We start from the raw sequence: 22080 nt of genomic DNA on the forward strand, positions 1-22080 counted from the left end.
TAAACATGCAGGACTCCAAGAAAGGAGAGTTACCCATCTAGAGTAACGCCAGACTGAGTAAAACTCAGAGCCCGAGTACTGAGGCCGAGATAGCATAAATGAGTCGAGTACCTTATGCTTCTGTAGTAGGTTCGATCATATATGTTATGACCTGCACTCGACCTAATGTAGCCTTTGCTTTGAGCATGGTTAGCAGATATCAGGGGAACCCTTGCAAGGAACACTGGACTGCGGTAAAGAATATCCTCAAGTACCTGCGGAGGACTAAGGACTGGGTCCTTAACCTCGGTGGGAGTGATGACTTGAGAGTTATAGGGTACAGTGATGCTAGCTTTCAGACTGAAAGGGGTAATTTCCGCTCTCAGTCAGGCTGGGTCTTTACCTTAAACGGAGGAGCAATTACTTGGAAGAGTTCCAAGCAAGAGACAACGGTAGATTCAACTTGCAAATCAGAGTATATAGCAGCAAGCGAGGCAGCGAAGGAGGCGATATGGTTGAAGAACTTCATTGAGACCGTGGAGTTGTACCATCTATAAAGGTGTCAATGGAAATTTTCTATGATAGTGAAAATTTAGTTGCCTAAGACAAGGAACCAAGGGATCATGGGAGATCCAGACACATCGACAGAAAATACCATTTCATCAGACATCGAATAGAAGAAGGACTCCTCGTGGCAAAGAGGGTATCATCGGATGTGAACCCAGCAAACCCCCTCACGAAGGGACTGAGTCGGGTTAAGCATCTCCAACATGCTCGGAGCATAGGGCTGAAGAATGATATTAGTTTTAGTAGTTAGATAATTTTGAAATTCGTAAAGTGTATTTGACATTTGATGATGAATAAAAGTTGTGTTTATTTATGAGTAAAGTGTTACTATCTCCTGTCAATCGTTTACTATATTTCTTTTGCATGTTTTGTCTTTCAGAATAATTATGTTTGGTATATCATATTATTCGAATCCCCACATTCGGTCATATGTTGGAAGTAGGTATGAATCAAGACTGTCATGAGATAGTTGCAGAGGTCTAAGTTGTTGTACATGGCTACAACACTCACGAGTGCTCATAAGTTCTGAGCATTGGACTCAACCCATGCTCACTGGTATCACTTCATGGAATTTATCTTGAGTGATTGTGAAACGGTAATATCATGTAAGTCTTAAAACCTAGAGATATGACTTGTTGCCTATGAGTTGGATATGCAATGATCGTACGAAACCGCATTGGTAACTCGATGTTATAAAACGTACTTTTATGTGTGATTCAACAAGTAGTAGAATAAGCATATGAGCCGAAGTTTATCTATTCCTTCTTGGATTAGAAGCGATATCTGGGCCCCTCCATGATTTTTTTCACCTATGTATCGGGTCCGGTCAGAACCGAATTGATGTGTTCAATTTAGTTCTATGTCAAACAAATCGAAAATCGGGAAACAAACTGATAGACATAAAGTAAGACATTGTTCCATGTATTTGTCCGGCTGATATCTAGAACTGAGGATTATATGATCACTTATCTTAAATGGAACATCATCTTCTCAGTTCCGAGAGACCTTGAAAGAGCTACAATTGCTGATCGGTTCCTGAAGTCATACTTACAGATATAGTTATTAGACTTATCCAAGTGGGAGAATGTTGGATAAGATGTCTAAGTCCATAACTAGTTCCGGTATGTACTTGACCCGACCCGGCATGGTCCATTTGGGTTGCATGGCATCATGCATTTGGATAGACTAAATGAGAGAAATAACACTTGAGGTTTATTAATATATTATAAGTTCTAATATATTAATAGTATTATTTAATTAGTATTGATCAAGAATTAATTTGGAATTAATTAAGTGATCAAAAGATAAGTAATTAGATATATGGGTTGATTATGTAAATCGTCCATAACTTGTATAGTGGGCTAAAAGGCTCCATGGATTATCAAGTTGGGTTAAATCCATAAGATGCTCCATGGGAGTTACAAACCCATGGTTCATGGAAATGAAGAGTCATGTCACATTAGGGTTTACATGGTGTAACCCTAGATGTGACACAATATATAAGCAACATGTTCTCTACCAAAATCGGACAGACAAAGTTACAAGAAGGCTAGGCCGATTTTTACAAGTGTTTGCATTCTCTCAAAGTCATTCCAAAGCATTTGGTGTTGTGTGAAGCATTTGAGGAATCACACTTGGGGTGATAGGCTCTCAAGGTTTTCAAGGAATCAATCAACTACAAGGTATGTAATTCTAACCATCTTTTAGATTAAAAGTTCCCCATGTATGCTAGATAGGATTATGAACCTTGGAAATCATATTTTGCATGTATTTTAGACAAACATAGCTCCAAGGTTTTCTAGGGTTGCATGTACACTTAGGGGTATTAGAATTCTCATAACCCAACACCTTGAGCATCATATATTATGGATCTAGAGTTTGGTTCTGATTTGTGAACCTTGCATAAGTTTTAGGTAATTTCTTGCCATTTGAACTAGGTTGACTTAAATACATGCATGGGACATGGATGTCCACCAAGTAATAATTTTTATGGATCTTGGTACCCCTTTAGCTTCTGGGAGAGTTAGGGTTAATGACTTTTTCAGATTAAGGGCTTAATGGTTAACATATTATGGATGTTGGCTTAATTTGGACCTAGGGTTTGAGATATTGATCTCTTTGGATGTCTTAATGGATAAAGTTGGAGACTTTCTTCATTTAGACCATAGTATGGACCAGATCTAAGCTTTGGAGCTCTTGGAATCGAGGAAGACAACCTAATCCATAAAGCTACTGGAAACCCATTACCCACAGTGTGGCGATAGGTCACCACGATGTGCTAACTAGGAGTTTCCCATATGTTGACTGGGTGAAGCCCGCGATCTGGCCAAGGAAGACCACGTCATGGCGGTCAGCTAAAGTCAACTTTGGTCGTTGAAATTTGATTGTTGACTTTTGGTATGGGTTGACTTTTTGGTCAATATCTATTTTTTAAAAGGTAGACTTAGGGTTTGCCTTGTTTGGATTGATAGGATGTATTAAGCACCCATCATTTGGCAGGAGATCCGTTAGTTGTGGTCAAAGCAGTTTTGAGTTGAGTGTTATTCGGTTTTGTGATTTAGGTGAGTCTCTTCATAGTACTTGCGAGTCAAAGTCACCAACGTCAACCCATTGGATTGCGTTGTAGTATGTGCTTATAGTCTTTTTGACTCCAACTGTATGTGTTGTATGCATGTGTGCCTATTTTCTATATGTATGTGGGGTGAAATAGACCCGATACTGCCTTGTGCTAACATATAAGTTGAAATAGACTCGATAGTGAAATAAAACCGGGGGTGAAATAGACCCTGAAGAGCTATATATATATATATATATATATATATATATATATATATACACACACACACACATATGGTATGTGGTATTTTGGTGAACTCACTAAGCTTTGTGCTTATCGCTTTATGGTTATGGATTCAGGTACGTTCAGTTTGAAAGTGAAGAGTCTCGATTGATCGCGGTGCATCCATCTATGTTTTCGCAACTATATGATTTTGGGATTGTACTCTGATAACTGTTTTTATTTTGAAATACTTTTGAATGATTGGAAAAAGGATAATTAGGGTTTGTGGGTGAATAAAAATGAAATTTTTACCTTATAAATTTAGGGATGTTACAAGATGGCATCAAAGCCTTGGTTTGAGGGATTCGGGCAGACGCTTGGGTATGTCTGAACTCAAACTGAAGAAATTGTAATCTTTTGAAAGAAAATAAGTCTCTAAAAAGATTTTTGTAAAGAAAATAAGTTTCTAAATAGATTTTAGTAAAGAAAAAGGGGTGTGATACTTGCAATTAGGCAACCTCAAGTAAGTGATTCCCAAAATACCCATACATGTTTGTTACGATATATGTTATGAGAATTGCATGCTAGAATAGGGTTAATGGTCTGTTCAGGATTTCATGATTAGGAGAGATGCCTTTATATGCATATTGTTTGAGCTTTTGGAATTGCATGTAGTATGGACTTTCAGATGATTGGATGGATTGGCTTGATATGTGATGCCTTGTAGCCTAAGAGGATCGAATGTTATGCTAGAATTGGAATCTATTTTGGTAGACGTAATTGCTATGTGTATGTTTTAAAATTTGTATACGACTAGGATCATATTGCCCTATAATGACTGATTTTTCCTTATTTCATGCTCCTCGTTTGGATTCGGTCCTAGGGTAGAGTCTTTTATTCGATAGTATATATGATCATGTATTATGTATAATTTACATGCGAAAGGCAACCGGTAATGAGAGTAGAAGTTCATAGCGTGGGTTGTTGTAAGTGAGCTTTGGATGTTCTTTGTTTGTTCTGTGGCTTGGAGTGTTACTGAATAGTTTTGTTTGCTTTGTGCTTTGTGGGCCTCTTAGTGATTTGAGTTAACTATTAAGTGAATATATTAAGTCACATGTCGCAAAGGTTAAATAATCTCAGAGTAATGGATTTGACTATATTGTGTAGTTCTTATTTGAGTTTAACCGTTGTAGGGTTGAGTCTTTTACTTGAAGGATGATCTAAGCTTTGTGGCATGTGATTGTATTCATGAAGTAGTTAGCGGACATCAGTGCGAGTTCTTCAGCAACGGATAACAGGGTGAGGTCGGAAACCTAGGATATCCTAGGAAGTGTTTTAGTGGGTTTGGTTGCACCGTTTAACGGGTTTCTGGAGTATCAATTTGAGATGGTGACTTGGAGGATTCAGGATGATTCTTGAGGAAAGTATGGATAGGTGGTGTAGCCATTGGCAATGGAGTTTGTGATCATGTCAGGGTGCAAGATCCTGAATGATGTGATTTCTAGAGCCCGTGAGTATGAGATTGATTTGGAGCACCTCGTGAAGAGGAAGGCATAGCAAATTCAGACCGCAGTGGGCCAGGAAAAGAGGCCCATTACTCAGGATTTGTATTTGGGAGGCTAGAAGGGTCGGGGCCGTTGTTCCTAGTGTGGGAGGACCCAGGTGAGAGGTTGTCAAGAGACAGGGAGGGGGTATTTCAGTTACGGATACATGTGTCATTTCAATAGGGATTGCCCTCGAGGATCGGTTCAAATGTCTTTTCACTGCAACCAAGTGGGCCACAAGAAAGCCGACTGTCCAGAGTGGTTGAGGAGAGTAGTGAGGGCGCCTGCTCAAGCCATTCTGAGGATTTATGATGGTTTCAAGGGCAGATTGGAGGATTCTATAGGGAGGAGCCGAGTGTTGCAGCCACAAGCTGAGTAGATCTGATTTCCACCTGATGGCACTATAGGTATCAGTTGTATTCCCTCCTTCGTGCTTATATTAATTGTGTTTATGATTGTATGTCTATGTATGAGATGCTATGTGGGGTGTATCTAAGTCTCCACCTAGAAATTTTAATTTTTCTTCATGATGGTCTTGAGAATCATCATATGCTATTTTGCATATAGAGGATTGTGTTTAGGGGATTTTGGCTGAGCCAGTTTTGGATTTAGATGTGGGAGGTATCGGTCATCATCGGATCAAGCTTAAAGTGAGAAAAGACTAGTTATCAGTTTGCTCATTCGGTAGTATCAGCAAGAATACAAGGAATCCACAAGGTGGTCACTCCTGGTTTGAATGCAGGATGTGTAGGGGTTTTCATGGTTTCAAGGTAGTAAGGAGTTGGCTCGGTCATGGGTGTAAGATCAGTAGTTTTCAAGTTCACACTTTTGAAGCATTGTCGTTTACAGGTTTTCACAACTTGCAATTAGGATCAAGATGGTGTTTCATGTACAAAATTCCCACTATGTAACTTTATAACATCAAATTAGTGAAATTTCAACTACAATGTTATTTGAGTTCATACATACATACATTAAGAACCAAGTTGAAATAGCCTCATTCAAGTCCAAAACTTTATCTAATAACTAAGCCCAATCCATTTTGGATCTTTGTCCAAGAATTCTCGGCCCAACACTCCATTGGGCTGAATACTTCTCCTTGGGCCCTATTAGGCCGAAAAATTCTTTTAGGCCTTCCATTGGACCGAAAACTCTCTTATTGGGCCCAAATAAGCCTGAAATCCATACACATCTCATTGGGCCGAAAACCCATTTAAAAGCTTTGAGGACCGAAAACCCTATAGGGTTCGGTTAGGTTTGAACAAAAAAAGGGAAAAGGAATGAGAAAAATGGGTGCCACCTCATTTTTGTTCAACATACAACAAGGCACCTAACCACCGTACTTCCAAGAAAGTATCACCTCAAGCATCCAATCAACAAAGTCAAACCCACCTCTCTCTTATGTTCGGCCGATCTTACACCCACACACACACACACAATACTCATTTGCAAGTCATCTACTCTCCAAACTCTCTCATGTTCTCTCATCCTTTCCCTCAAAATTTTCGAGTTCCATCTTCAAGGAAGGAGTCCACTTCAAGGAAAATCTTAGTAATTTGTGCTTAGAAACACTTGAAATTTGGAGAATATCTTCAAGAGTTGCAAGACTAGGCTCGAAATCTCTTCACTTTCCTCTCTTCTACCACACGAAATCTTCAAGGTGAGCTTCATACCCCCATGTTTTTGTATTTTTCATGTTTTTCGGGGGGAGAATACAAGTCAAGTTTCATTTAACCATTGGATAATTGCATGGGTCTATGTGTTATGTGTTTAACCTTTAGGTAATTGCATGAACATGGATTTTATCTTATGCATATTCATAAAAACCATGAGAAATGTTTTTTTTAACATACATGTTGCATGAAAACTTGTGGATGTGGGTTGCACACTCAAAAATGGCGAAAAAAAATGAGTGTTGTGCTAAAACATGCTTAAATTTTAGACATATACATTTTTAACACATATGCTTACACAAATATTTGCATATAATAAATTTCATGGTCATATATGTATTTTGTAGAAATTGTGACTTGCTAGGGTCACAACAAATTAGAATATTTTGTGTTACAAAATTCTCAAACTAATTGTTGGTGTATTAAACAAACTACAAAACTTGATATTTTGCTAATATTAATTTTATTAGAAAAATATTCTTAACTATGTTGTCACTATTTTTGGATGGCTTAAAAACTTGAGAAATTATGCTATATGACATGTTCACTAAGGATTATTTACAAAAAGTATTATAAATAACCTAACTAAGATGATATAAAAAAACAGTTCATGACAGAAAAATAGGCGTGTCGTAATTACTGCGTCATAAAAACTCTAAAGGTAATAATCTGCGTGTCATAAAATCTGTAAAACGCGCGTCATAAACTAAATAGTATGAAGTCTGCGAATCGCGTGTCATAAAACACCTGTCATGAGTTTGCAATGGAAAGGTTATTACCTTAATCGATGAAGGGACTCGAAATTTGTATAAATTCATTAATGCTCTAGTGAGACACTTTACTTCACCGTACCTACCTAGCGTACACTGTAAGTGTCGTAGTTATAACCAGAGTCTCATGGAGGGAGAGTGAGTTAATTATGTATAGATCTATACGGGGTTGACACCCCCACACCTGAGTCGTTCGTTACAGCTAGACGGGGTCAGTCTAGGGTGATAAATATCTTACCGAAAACGACACCTAAAGAACGTCATGACATGCATATCAGTCACATCAAGCATGGTTATATTGACTCACGTAAGGATTAACAACATTATTTTGGATTTACGGAGAATATAAATTTCTTTAGTTTTATAAAATATAAAACTACGCTTCTTGTTTTTAGTACATTATTATGACCACTCTAGTCTTAGGGTTTAAGACTATAATTTTTCATACAACAGAAAATAATGGATTTTCTGGGAACGCACTCTTTACATTACAAATAAAAGAAAACAATGAACATACATGCAATTATTCACTGTTTTAGAACGAGACTTACAAACCATTTTTCACAGAAAATATCGGATTTTCTGGAGTCTTACAAATTATTACAAACAAAGATGTTACAAACCTTTTCTGACAAATATGCTTATGAGCTCACCAACATTCAATGTTAATGGTTTTCAAATGACTTGTATTCTTTGGGAACCAGTAAGCATCTACCTAAGAACTGAATTCGCTGCATTTTGAACTTTCATACATTATGTCATTTTTATGTAATTTCATGAACAGATATAATATGTAAAAAATGTTAGTGTATTATCTTAATGTAAGTTGTTTGGTTGTTATGCTTCATTCATATTCAATTGTTGTGATACTATACAATGACGTCATCCACTCCCGGACGTTTCCGCCGTCCTGGTTCGGGGGTGTGACAGATTAGTATCAGAGCATTATTTATTGTGAACTAATATATCTAACCATACAAGATATACAACTATGAATGGAATGGGACTAAAACACTCTGACTATAAGTATACTTTAAAAAAATATAAGTATTTTATAAAAGTGTACAAACATACATGAATATTAGAAAATATTAAGAAGAATTGGACATCATGACTAAACTTAGACAATTATGTAATCATATCTTGGATAAATATAGCCTGATTAACTATATTTATTCGGGATATGACCAACATGTGTCTAGGAGTGGTCAAGGTGGATAACAAACCTAAAACTTATCAACTTTAAATCAAAAAGGGGGTCTAAGAACAATAATAAAAGACATAAAATACTATAGGGGTATTTTTGTTGGATTAGTGTCTAAGTTCATAACTATAATTGGTATGTACTTGACCCGATTTGGCATGGTCCATTTTGGGTTGCATGGCATCGGAACAATTGGATAGACAAAATGATAAAAAGGATACTAGTGATTTATATTAATATATTATAAGTTCTAATATATTAATATGAAATCATATTATTTAATTAGTATTGATCAAGAATTAATTTAGAATTAATTCTAGTGATAAAAAAGGAACTAATTAAATATGGACTCTTATATATATATATATATATATATATATATATATATATATATATATATATATACATGGTGGGCCAAGTTCATTTAGGTTGGGCTAAGCTTTCATGGATAGTCCATGGAGTGTTTAACCCATGGATCCTATGGAAATGAAAGCTCATGGGTATTAGGGTTTACATGAATGTAACCCTAATCCTCCACACTATATAAATAGGTCCCTAGTTCATGAAATAGGCACTAGAGTGTGTACACAAGATGGCTAAGCACTAGTGTATAGTACACAAGAGGGAAAACCCGATTTGGTGCAAGTATCCTTATTCTCAAGTAATTCCAAGAGTTCTTGATGTTGTGTGAACCATTTGAGGTGCAACACTTGAGGCACTAGGCTCTTAAAGGTTCAAGACTTTAAGCTCCATCAAAAGGTATGTCATTTTACTAGTTTCTTGTAGTATAGTTGCTTCATATTATACTAGTTAGGATGAAACCTTAGGATATCAAATATTTGCATGTATAATAGAGAAAACATAGATCCAAGGTTTATAGGGTTGCATGTACACCATAGGAGTGTTAGAATGCAAAAAAAACCCTTCAGTGGTATCAGAGCCTAGGCTTGTTTTCATTTATACTTGATGCAAATTGTTGAAAAATGCTGAAAAAATTGACTTTAATCTGTTCTGGACAGTGGACTCGTCGACTCCATGTATAAAATCATCCAACTCATCGATTTGCTTCATGCACTCAACGAGTTGGACCCTCAGACAACATATCTTCGAGTTTTAAGGTTGGAATTGGTCTAGAATCATTACCTTAAACTGTTTTGGACTTATAAAACCTATTTTTGATGTGGTAATGATTATGGTAAACCAATTTCAAGGTTATTATCAAAATTTCAAGTTTATGTGTGTTTATGTAATTCTTGAAATTGTTGATATGATTGTTCATGCACTTATAAGTTGCGGTAGATCATAGGAATTATTTGCAAATTGGTTGTTAGTTAATTCTTGATCTAAATGTTTTAATGGAGTCCATAATTTGTCCTCAAGTTATGGATTACCAAAAGTCAGTTCTTTTAAAGATACATTAAAATTCATAGGTTACACATTTGAAAAGTCTTTTTTATGAACTCCATAACTTGTCCTCAAGTTATGGATTTTCAAGAGTCTCTTTATTAAAGTTTTTAAAACCTTAATTAAACTCATAAGTTATGAAAATCCAAAAGTTTTGAATAGTTCAAAACTTGCCCTCAAGTTTTGGAATTTTTAAAGTTTACCCTCATGAATACTTTAATTCCAAGTTAATCCCTTAGAATTTTAAAAGTTAAAATTCAACCCTTATACTTTATAGTATTATAAGTTAATATATATATATATATATATATATATATATATATATATATATATATATATATATATATATATATATATAAGAACAAAGTCAATCTTACCGCTACTAGGCCTCATTCACAAAGTCGTTCTATAAGGGGGGGGGGGGGTATAAGGTTACTGCCTATAAAATGGCAGTTTAATGGGTGTTCACTCTCTCCCACCGCTTCCTTGACTGGTGGAGGGTCGTTATCCGAACGGGTAGGACATGATTATAATTCTCCCTTCATTATAAGAATAATGATAAATACAAAGTAACTAAACCTTTTATAAATTCCCAATCTTAGTTACTTTAGGAAAATGTGAATTTGGTGCTAACCAATGAAATTACACTTTGCACTTGGCTTAAGTTGGTAGTGGAGCGCGTGTGGTTAACCGACACATTAGCTTGGATTTAACAAGGTAGGCAAAGGGTAACTTAATGCTTAGAAAAGGATCGGTGGAGCGCGTGTGGTTAACCGGCACATCGATTAAGTGATAAATATTAAGGGTACCAAGTATATTTTCATGGTTATTCACACCTTGTTTGTGATCCTCGGCATCCCAGTCACAAACTTGAGAAGGCACAATCGAGATTGAAACATGCCATTGAAAAGTTCAATGAATATCGAAAGATCTAGGAGTTTCAAACCAATTAAAACCTAATTTCTATTTTCGTTTTTCATGGTGGAAATTGGTGAATCGTCATTCGCCTACCTTCAAATATTTTATATCTTGGATTACGGCATCCCTCTTCCAAGTTAATACCTCTAGAAGAAAGATCAAGGTGAACAAAGTCTAGATCTACAAGCTTCAAAGCAACCAACACTTCTCCAATGAGCTCCTTCTTCTCCAAGATGCACCAAGAACACTCTAAAGCACTTAAAAATACCTTTTTCTCATAAGGCTCAAAGTTGGGTTGGGGTTTCAATGGAGGGTGTTGGAAAGATGGAAGTTGAGAATGGAATAGGTTTGAGGAAGTTAAGGAGCTTAAATAGGGCTCAAACCAAGAAAATAAGGTTTAGGCACTGATCGTGTACGCCCATCATACTTCTGGTATGACTAACATACTCAGGGATACCCTAGTATGCCCAGCGTACTTCCCCGTATGCCCAACGTACGTGGCTTAACCCAAAACTGTCATAACTTCAAATGGTTATAACTTCTTCGTTTCAACTCCGATTTTGATGATCTTTATATTCACGTAAAGGTGATGAGAAGCTCTATAATCCTATCAACTCTACTTTTCCTTAACACCTTCCGAACTTAAATCCTAAATTCATAAAAGAACTCAAAAACATCACTTTTCCCATTTTACCCTTTGACTTAAAATGCAATCAAGGGTTTGGAGCGCACAACCAATATTATCACCATCCAATAGTGTCTAAACCTTATTTCATTGAATCAAAATGCATTTACTTGCTCCATTTATCGCCCACAATCTTGAAATAAGAAACTTATCAAAATAGAATGTTACAGTAACACTACTAATAATATATAAGCATGTTGGGTTGCATACAATGTATAATCTAAAATAGCAAGAACAATAAGCATGGGGATTAATTTATTGTTCATTAATTCTTTGATGGTTTAATTAGAAACTATAAAATACATAAGCTTGATTTGTAATTGGGCATATTTGAATTATGTCAATATAATTTTCTATTTAATTAATAGATTGTTGAAGCTCGTAGTTGTTTTGGTTACCCTAACTTTCAAATGGAAGGCTTCAGGATTTTGTAGAAGTTTTGTTTTTGTAATGCCAAAGTCCGGATAGCTTCGTAAGATTGGCTTATTCGGTATTTGACATAAGATGAGTGCTCTCTTATGTATCGTTATGTCATTCATTGTTATTCCATCAACTTAGTTTAGATATATAGTAGTGGATAAAGAATGTATTTAAGTTTTGACGAAAATGTAAAAATGGTCCCTGTTGTATGTATTTTTTTCCGGGTTTTGGTCCAAACCTCGAGTTTTTTGGACTGGTGGTCCTTTTGATCATGTTTGTTTGTGATTTTAGTCCTTCGGAAAACTAAAAAAAGACTAAAACACCCTTCGGATACAATTTTTATATTTTTCCTATTTAATTTAAAGTTTTATTAGTTAAAAAATTGAGGGTCCACCTCTCTCTCTCTCTCTCTGTGTCAATTTGGGTTTGTCTTTGATAAACACTCAAGAACATGTTCATAGATTCAAGAACATCTTCCGCCGCCACCATCGTCCACCACCACCACCATCTGCCACCTCTATCTCCACTTAAACTTTTTCTGTCACTTCATCTAAAAATCATCCCAGAAACAAAAAAAAAACATACACAAAAATTTGGTTTGTTGTTGAGTTCGCCCCTATTTGATGAACACACACATATAATTAGATTTTATGAACACACATACACACACAAACAATTATATCTGATGAACACACAAACTCACACAAGAAATCAGAGTGAACATACACATACACACATAAAATTAGATGAACACATACACACACATTCAAGAACATATTTATGAACCACATATCTAATTAACACACACACACACACACAAGAAATCATATCTGATGAAGGGTTTTTGGATGAACACATCCAAGAATAATTTTATGAACCCTAGATATGAGGAATACACATGAACATAATCAGATCGAGTTCATGTCTTTCAGAGGTGTTGTCAGAGAACTAATGTGAATCTTCGTCGGTATACCCCACCACTCGTCCGCCTCTACACCTATCTCTCTTTATATCTCTCTCTATCTCTCTCTCTCTCTCATGTATTTTAGAGGTATTGCCGGAGAACCCATTTTCTCAACATGTGTTTCCGGAGGCAACAAACCTTCCAGATCTAGGTCGGAAACCTCGTCGGATGTGGTAATGGCAGTAGTTTAGCGTATCTGTAACGGTGGTAGATTTGATGACTTCATTGGTGGATCACAAAAGGCAGGGCAGTCGATGATTTAGCATAATAACTACGGTCTCATTAGATCTCGACATCACAAACCCTCTGGAACTATTTTGTTATGAAGCTTGAAGGACGAATGGAAGCAACCACAACTCTCACCATTGAACTAATGACAATAAATCGATTATGTAATCGGTTTGATTGTGTTGATTTGGGGAAGTATGGAGAAGATGAAGTCTGGAAGAAGGAGTTATGTCATTGATTATGTGTGTGTGTGTGTGAGAGAGAGAGAGAGAGAAGATAGAAAGAGAAAAAAAAATAGGGGATGCGATCATCTTCTTATTTTGTTAATTATAATAAATAAATAAATTAGTATTCAAATTTCAAAAAATAAAAGAAAAATGGAAAATAAATACCCCAATGGTATTAAAGTCATTTCAATATTTGGAAAGATCAAATACGTAACAAAACTAGCTCAAATGACCACCAATCCAAAAAAGTCGAGGTTTTGACCAAAATTCGGAAAAAAAAATACATACCACAAGGACCAATTTTACAGTTTTATCTTAAGTTTTTTCCGATTCATCTAGAATCTTACATTGTCCACTCGATCAAAATGCTTATATGTATTTTGTCTTGGTGTTAATTCACCGTCCATTTACTTTTGTCATTGAATTCTTGTCATGACATCAATAGTTATATCATAATTCAAACTAAATTAATTGGTGATCAAGTAAGATTAGGTTTAGCCTTTATAGGGCTCCTTTGGCGTCCCTCTCTAAGCACTCCATATGAACTCTCTCTCTCCTCCCTCCCTCTCACCTTTGGCAGAAAACTTAGAAACCTTAGCTAGGTTATCTTTTGTTGCAAGTAATCTGTGAACTTTAGATCCATGGTTGGATCATCATATTCCAACAATTATAATATTTTAACACAAAAGATAACGTACAACATCAATAAAAGACATGGGATAATTGCAGATGCATTTCGTCTACCCTGTTATCATGGCACTTTCGAGTTTTCTTTGCTCATCTCTAAATATTATTAAAAGAGAACCCTTAATTCACCAATGAACCAATCAGGGCCTTTGATTATATTTCAATCATATGTTTTCTACCATTAGATCAAATTGATAACATCATCTTTCCCAAATAGAATTGAAACACGATTACATTTAATTATATAATCTTTAAATTCAACAATTATGTTGTCAATTGAAACATATCATTCTATTTATATAGAAGATATCAATTTCTATAATTAATATTATTTCTAATTTAACTCCCTTATTTATAGCTTTTGGCTTCAAATTTTAAATCCGTTTTTTTAATAACTTTTTAAATAAGCAAATCATTAATTTGGTTATTAACCTATAAAATCTAATCGAATCCAATTAAATCTGCAAAATATTTGAGAGTCAAAATTAAAGTCACTATCATTCATAATTTATCTCACAGAATATCCCACATAAAATGAATAGATTTGAGATAATGATTTGAATTTTAAAACTCATAAAATAAGCTAGTCAATTAATTTATAAATTTGAATCAATATAACTGATTTTTTTTCTAGATTAATAGCCGGAAATCTCCACAATGATATCTTAGGATCCTATTTTTTTAGAAGATAATGATTTGATTATTCAAAAACGCCCTATATATACGATTACATTGAAGTTGTTATTATTACGATTTTGGATTAAGTTCTACAATTTACAATGTTCTTCTTTAGCAATTTTCTTCTTCAATTCTTTTTTCTAGGTTCTTTCTTTACTTTGTTCTCCTTCTTATTCTCCAATTTCTTGCATTTACTCTCTCTTCTTGTTACATGTTATTAGTGTATTAATGTTGAGAGGTCATGAAAAAAATTAATCAATCTACTTTAAGCATATTAGTTTCATTCATATCTAAATATTATTAGAAGATAACCCTTAATTCACCAATGAAGCAATCACGACCCTTGATTATATTTCAATCATATGTTTTCTACCCTTAGATCAAATTGTTGACATCATCTTCCCCAAATAAATATCAAACACAAGTAAATTTAATTATAGAATCTTTAAATTTAACAATTATGTTATCAACTAAAGCATATTATTCTATTTATATACGAGATATCAAATTTTATAATTAATATTGTTTATTGTTTCTAATTTAACTCTCTTATTTATAGTTTTTGTCTTCAAAATTTAAACCCGTTTAGTTATTATTATTATTTTTTTTGAAAAAACTCATTAAATAAGCATACCAATAATTCGATTATTAACCCACAAAATCTAATCTAATACCATTAAATCAACAAAATATTTGTGAATAAAAATTAAAGTCAACATTATTCATAATTTATTTTCCAGAATATCTCACGTAAATGAATCAATTTGAGATAACGGTTTGAATTTTAAAACTCATTAAATAAGCAAGTTAATTAATTTGAAATTTTGAATAAATATAACTGATATCTTTTTTTCCAGATGAATAGCCAAAAATCTCCAAGTTGATATCTTAGGATCCCAAGTTTTCGGAAGATAATGATTTCTTTATTTAAAAATACTATATATATATATATATATATATATATATATATATATATATATATATATATATATATAGAGAGAGAGAGAGAGAGAGAGAGAGAGAGAGAGAATTACATTGAATTTTTTATTCTTACGATTTTGGATTGAGTCGTACGATTTATAATGCTCTTCTTCAATGGTCTTCTTCTCCATTTCTTTTTTTTCCAGGTTTTTTCTTTACTCTGTCTCCTTTTTCTTCTCTAATTTCATGCATTTACTCTGTTCTTATTACATGTTATTACTATATTCCTGTTGAGATGTCATAAAAAATTAATCAATCTACTAGAGGAAAGATACGTGATAACATTTTGAATTTGTATTGTCCTCCAGAAAGCAACCGTAGTCTCATAGACCATTCCCACATATCTTAATAGGTCTTAGCATTCCCCCAAATTCAGCTACAAGAAGTCATAGATGTACTTCTTGAATCAATCCTCTAAACTAAAATTTATTTGTTGGTTAGATGCAGTGACCAAAATGTAAGATTTTTGAAAGTTCATTATTATTTATTAGTGTTAACCTTTGGAAAATTATGAAAATAATCTTATATTTTTGTTCATAACAAGGCTTTTTTTGTAATAATTTCTTTGATCGAAAGATATGTATATCTGATTAGGTGTAGCCTAAAAAATCATAGTTTATTCTTATAAGGAAAAGATACTTTAGAAATTGACCAAACTACAATGTCTGAGTTTGATGTTTATGGCTATGGCAATGCACTTTAATTGTAATGTTTATCAAATTTCTTTACAGAATTGAATGTTGCTGGTACATATAACAACTTTTTGTTGCTTTTTGTTTTACATGACCAATATGAAAAGTGTCATATGAGCCTCCATGGGGGTTTGTATACCGAACAAAGTCAATTCATAAAGTTACTTCACAACATGTCTTAATCAATGAGTCGCATCATGTTGTGATAAAACAAATATCACATGGATCATTTATGTTAAAAATTTATTAAAACATCAAATTACTCTAATATAAATATTAAATATTTTTATTTAATAAGTTTGGTTCAAAAACTCAAAATGAATCTAACTAATATTTTTTATTAAAATTTCACCTAAAACAATACCATCTATTAATGTGATGTGTATCTAATTTATATTCTCCGCGTTTAACGCGGGTCATAATCTAGTTTTCTAAAAAAGAATGTAGGAGTATAACAAATACATATTTGTTTATGCAAAGTGGTATTATTGCAATATTGTCATGGATAATGGTGGTATATCAGTCAATCGTGTCGGGGTTTTTTTTACGCAACATGACATGACAAAGTTTTATGTAACACAAACACGATATGTCATGATGTCATGTTTTTTTAACTAATACTAAAACGGACCATTTAAAAAAACGACAACCACCACACGACAAAAATAACATAGAATAATAATTAGTTTATTTAATTAATATTTAATCATACATAACACGACAAATAAATGTTAAATTGTATCAATTCCGTGTCGAATTGTAAACATGAACACTATACGATATGACGTCGTGTTTTTAAACTAGACACAAACACAAATTTGAATTGAATTTTGTCTCATTTTGTGTTATGTCATCAATTGCTAACCCTAGTTATGGAGCATGAGGGTTGTGGAGGGAGGGACCAAGTGGGTAGTTGCATCTAACTATTCTTAGTACCCAATTATTATTATTATTATTATTATTATTATTATTATTATTATTATTATATATATATATATATATATATATATATATATATATATATATATATATATATATATATATATATATATAAAAGAATGAAAGAAACAGATATTAAAAAATGTCGAAATAGTCAATAAAGACAAAAATTGTGTCCTGGATTGGTACTTACTCGACATGTATTAAATTGCCAATGGTTTAAAGTTTAAACAGTAAAATAAAATATGCAGGTGTTCAGACTTCAAAAAATAAGCAAAATAATATATATTGATTTCAGATATACACACATGAAAACATGTCGTCTCAAGTTTTAAAATTTAAAAATGTCAGAATGGTTTAATTTAAAATCTAAAATTTATAATTAAACCGAAGGTCAGCTTTTGAAAAATATAAAACAAATAACAAAATTAATATAAATAATTAATAGTATAACAGCAGAACCTACTTTGTTAATATTAAAATTTACGCGATCTATTTAACTAACAAAAACAACATATTTTGAATTTCTTTTATTATTACCAACAAACACCCGATATGACACATTATTTCAAAATTGGCACAGTACTAAAATTTTGATCGTTATATAAGTTTTAAAAGTTTTTACCATAAAATAATTAAAAAATAAAAAATGATCAAAATAGGCATAATTACAATTGGCCAATTGTGAATATAGATTTTTGTTGTTGGTTGGAATTTTTTTCTTTGCAAACATTGAATTTTTATAACTTTTTCATAAAAACTTTGTTTGAGCTATTTTTTTATTGTGCATTTTTCAAAGATTTTTATTTATATATTATACTTTAAATTTTGATGTCGGTAAGTCATATTTTTTAGCTCCAAAATAGACTAGCTGTTGAAAAATATTAAAAAACTTCATCTTTGATCATTCATATATTTTACATACGAACTTTGTTTGAGTTGAATAATTTTAATTATGTTATTTGTAAGAAGTAATTTCAATAGACTTGCGTTCTCAATTTGGATGTTGGGGAGTCATATGTTTTAGCTCCAAAGTAGTCTATTCGCTAAAAATTATGAAAAAAAATTCATAACATTTGCATATTACATTCATAACAATCAGCAATTCATTACATCATTTGAGTTCTCTTCATCACAAAAATAACCTGCAAAAAATCTTTAAAAAAGTTTCATTTTTACATACAAACTTCAAAACAATTATCATATCATATGGTTTCTCAGAATCACAATGATGAACTACAAAAATTCTAAAATAAAAAAAATCATAGTGTGGCAAGGGTGTTGACCTACAAAAATCTAAAATAATAATAATAATAATGAACTTTTTTCACAGCTAACCAGATTTGTATGAATGGTTTACTGCAAAAATAATACGTTCTCCGTCTCAATATTATTGTCCACAGACAAAAAACAAACAGATTAAAAAAGGAATTAATTACCACTAACTTTATTTTATAAAATGACAGTTTTGTCTTTACTTTGCATTTAATGTTCCATTAAATTGGTTAAGTAATAATGAAGGGGTATTTTTGTAAAATTGTTATTTATTTTTAGAAGTAGATTATTATTTTGGAACAAACAAAAAATGAAAGATGGACTATAATTTTGAGAGTAGGGAGTAGCTATTTGGACCATTTTTATTTTTATGACTATTATAGTAAAATGTTTAAAAATAAATTATCATAAAATATATATTGGGTAATGCAGTTATTAGCGATTATAAAAAGTGATTTTAATATCCTCGTGGAAATCACCTGCAATAATAAATTAATAATAATAAATTGTTTCGGAGGTTCTAATTTCTAAAGCTCTATGGGACACACGATCCGTCGAAAGTGGGTTTGGGGCAACCACTGACTGACAACGTCGACCATGTCAGTAATCCGCCACCCACCGCCGTTTACTCCGCCTCGTTATTTATTACCGCCACTGTATTTTAGTTAACGGTGGTGACAGTTGAACGTCTTGTTAACGGCGGATTCACGGTTTGGGTATAATAAATGGCAACCTTACCTTTGGTTGGATTGACGGAGATGGATAACGGTAGGTGGGTCCCTGAAGAAGATGTTGGGGGGAGAAGTGAATGTGTCAAGTGTCATTGCATGATCATCGTCACGTTGTCCCATTGATTAGATTTCAAATCTTGCAATTCTAACGATGTGGATTTTGGTACTTAAAAGAGGCATGAATTAATGTTTATTTGCGATTATACCTTCGTGTTTACGTTTTGTGATGAGTTTGGCGTAGATGCTTGAATACCGAGTTTCATTTCCATTTTTTATATTGTATTTTTTTTTTCTATATCATGGTAAAGAAGTCGTTTGAGATAAACCTAGTAGGTTAAAGACATGGAATTGATATTACGATATTTAAAAAGCGTGATTTTTAAAAGATAAAATATTACAAGCATTATTATATAAATATAAAAAGTGTTATAGAATGCTGTGTTGGAAGTGTATTTGTTTCTCCGAATATAATATTATACTACTAAATAGTTGGAGTGTTTGATGATTTTGTTAAAGTGAAAACAAATATAATTCTTTTAAAAGGATTTCCGTCTAAAGGCTTTTAGATTAGACCAAAAAAATGTAAATAAAGAATTTATTTCACATTTTAAAACCAAATTTGTGAGCGCTGACGTTAGATTGTTTATTTACATTTGAAATTTAACTTATAAAATATCAAAAGAAAATAAAAAAGATATTAAGTAATCCAACCAACACCAAATGGCTTTTAGTCTAAGGTATCCAGTGTTGCCTCACTCCTTGTCATAAAGGTGTTACAACCCATAATTATACTTCTTATGTAAAGAAGTGTCTAACTCTTTAAAACCAAAGAAGAACTTATGCTTAATTTATGATTCAAATGTGTTACTAGGGCTTCCAAATAAGAGTGAGCAAATCTACAAAAGACATGTATTATAAATGGTGGTTACTAGCTATAAAAAATAAATATATTGACTTATTTCAAGTGGTTAAACTATCAGATAGTCACACTTGCATAAACACACAGCTCCTTTCCCATCATCGTCAAGCCAACAAAAAGGTCTTGAGTCACTTCTTGAATGTCATATTAGCTTATAGTACAAGTAATATGTTATAGGAGAAACGGATACAATGAACTTTAAATGACCGTCTTAATGTACATATTTCACATTGGCAAGCATGGAGTGCTACAATGTATGCTCTAAATCTGTTGAGAGGGACCCCTGAAGAAAGCTTTGAACAACTTTCTTTATATTGTTACAGTTTGGATATGAAGAATCTAGGGACCCTTACACATATAAAGACAAGTTATGACAACAAATTTTAATACTTTTTTGTGGCTATCGGTTGCATGGTAATATTTCTTATATAACGAATTATTTGAATTGTTGTTACACGTGTATTCAGTTTTAATGACTAATCTAATAAATTATTGTGTAGGTTCGAGCATTTCAACCATGTTTATGTCCTATTATTATCATTGATGGAATACATCTTAAAGGAAAATACTTGGACACGATGTTTGTAACACCCATAAAATTCATGAAAAATTTAAACTTTTAAAACAACTCAAAAATCGTCATTGTTTACAAATAGTTTTCAAAACAGGTTTAATATCAGAGTATTCCCAAAATCATGAAACAAAACATGAGGAGGTGCACGATCACGCCTTCGCCTTCTCGTGATCCTTTGAGGTACCTAAAACATAATCCAAAACTATAAGCCTAAAGTTTAGTGACTACCACCAAAATACCAATACACACAAAAATAGCACAAATATAATAACAGGATGCAGTGGGTCCATGGCTAACAAACTGGATTACCCCTAAGCCCATAACATAAGTCTGGCTTACTTCGTTGGTGTGATTTTTGAGTTCTTTGGGTGATTTCATGTGTTTTTGTAACACCCGGTTACCTATGGGACTAAATTATTCGTTCATTTTGCATATTGTGGGTCTTCACAACGTGAAGTCTTTAGAATCACGTCGTGACTAATCGTTGACCTGTTGACCCGCGTTTCTTGGAAATCACGACGTGAGGCATGGGTCTCGCGGCGTGGGATCGGCTTAATGACCCAAAACCCTAATTTTTTTTGGGTATTTAAGTGAATGAGAGGCTTGGGTTGTCCATGCTCAGCCTCTCTCACCCTCTAAGCCTCTGGAAAACCCTAATCTCGATTCTCTTGAAGTATATTAGCATTCTTGAGACCCTTGAAGCATTCTTGGGCGGTTTTTGGTTACTCGAAGTAGAAGAAGATCTTGGTTGAGCAACCTCATGGCATTTTGGCTTTAATATTGCAATCTCCTGGAGCTTTTGGACCATTGTAAGTCATAAAGCTTGGACCTTTTCATCTACTTCTTTCTAGATCTAATTTGCGAGCTACTTTTTACATGATTGGGTGGATGCTTGCATGGGGTCCATAAAGTTCGCAACTTTATGGATCAGTAGCTCATTTTTTTCATTATAGTCTTTGGATCTAGGTTTCGGTGAAGTTTGGGACTCCAAGTTTGAGTCTAGATCTCATTTTCCCTACTTGTGGTCTATTAAGAGTTAGAGTCATGCATTGGACATGCATGAATGTAAAGGTTCAATCTATATCATCTTTTGGTTAGAGGAAGACCCCCTGGAAAGTCAAAAGTTATGACTGAATGGATTAAGAGCTTAGTGTCTTAAGTTGAGCTATTCAAATCTCATGACGTGGGGTTAGGACCTTCACGTCGTGAGGATGTTGGCCACCCTGTCTGTTTTGTCCAGGC

Source organism: Lactuca sativa, chromosome 5, assembly GCF_002870075.4.
Source record: "Lactuca sativa cultivar Salinas chromosome 5, Lsat_Salinas_v11, whole genome shotgun sequence".
Classification (NCBI taxonomy): Eukaryota; Viridiplantae; Streptophyta; class Magnoliopsida; order Asterales; family Asteraceae; genus Lactuca; species Lactuca sativa.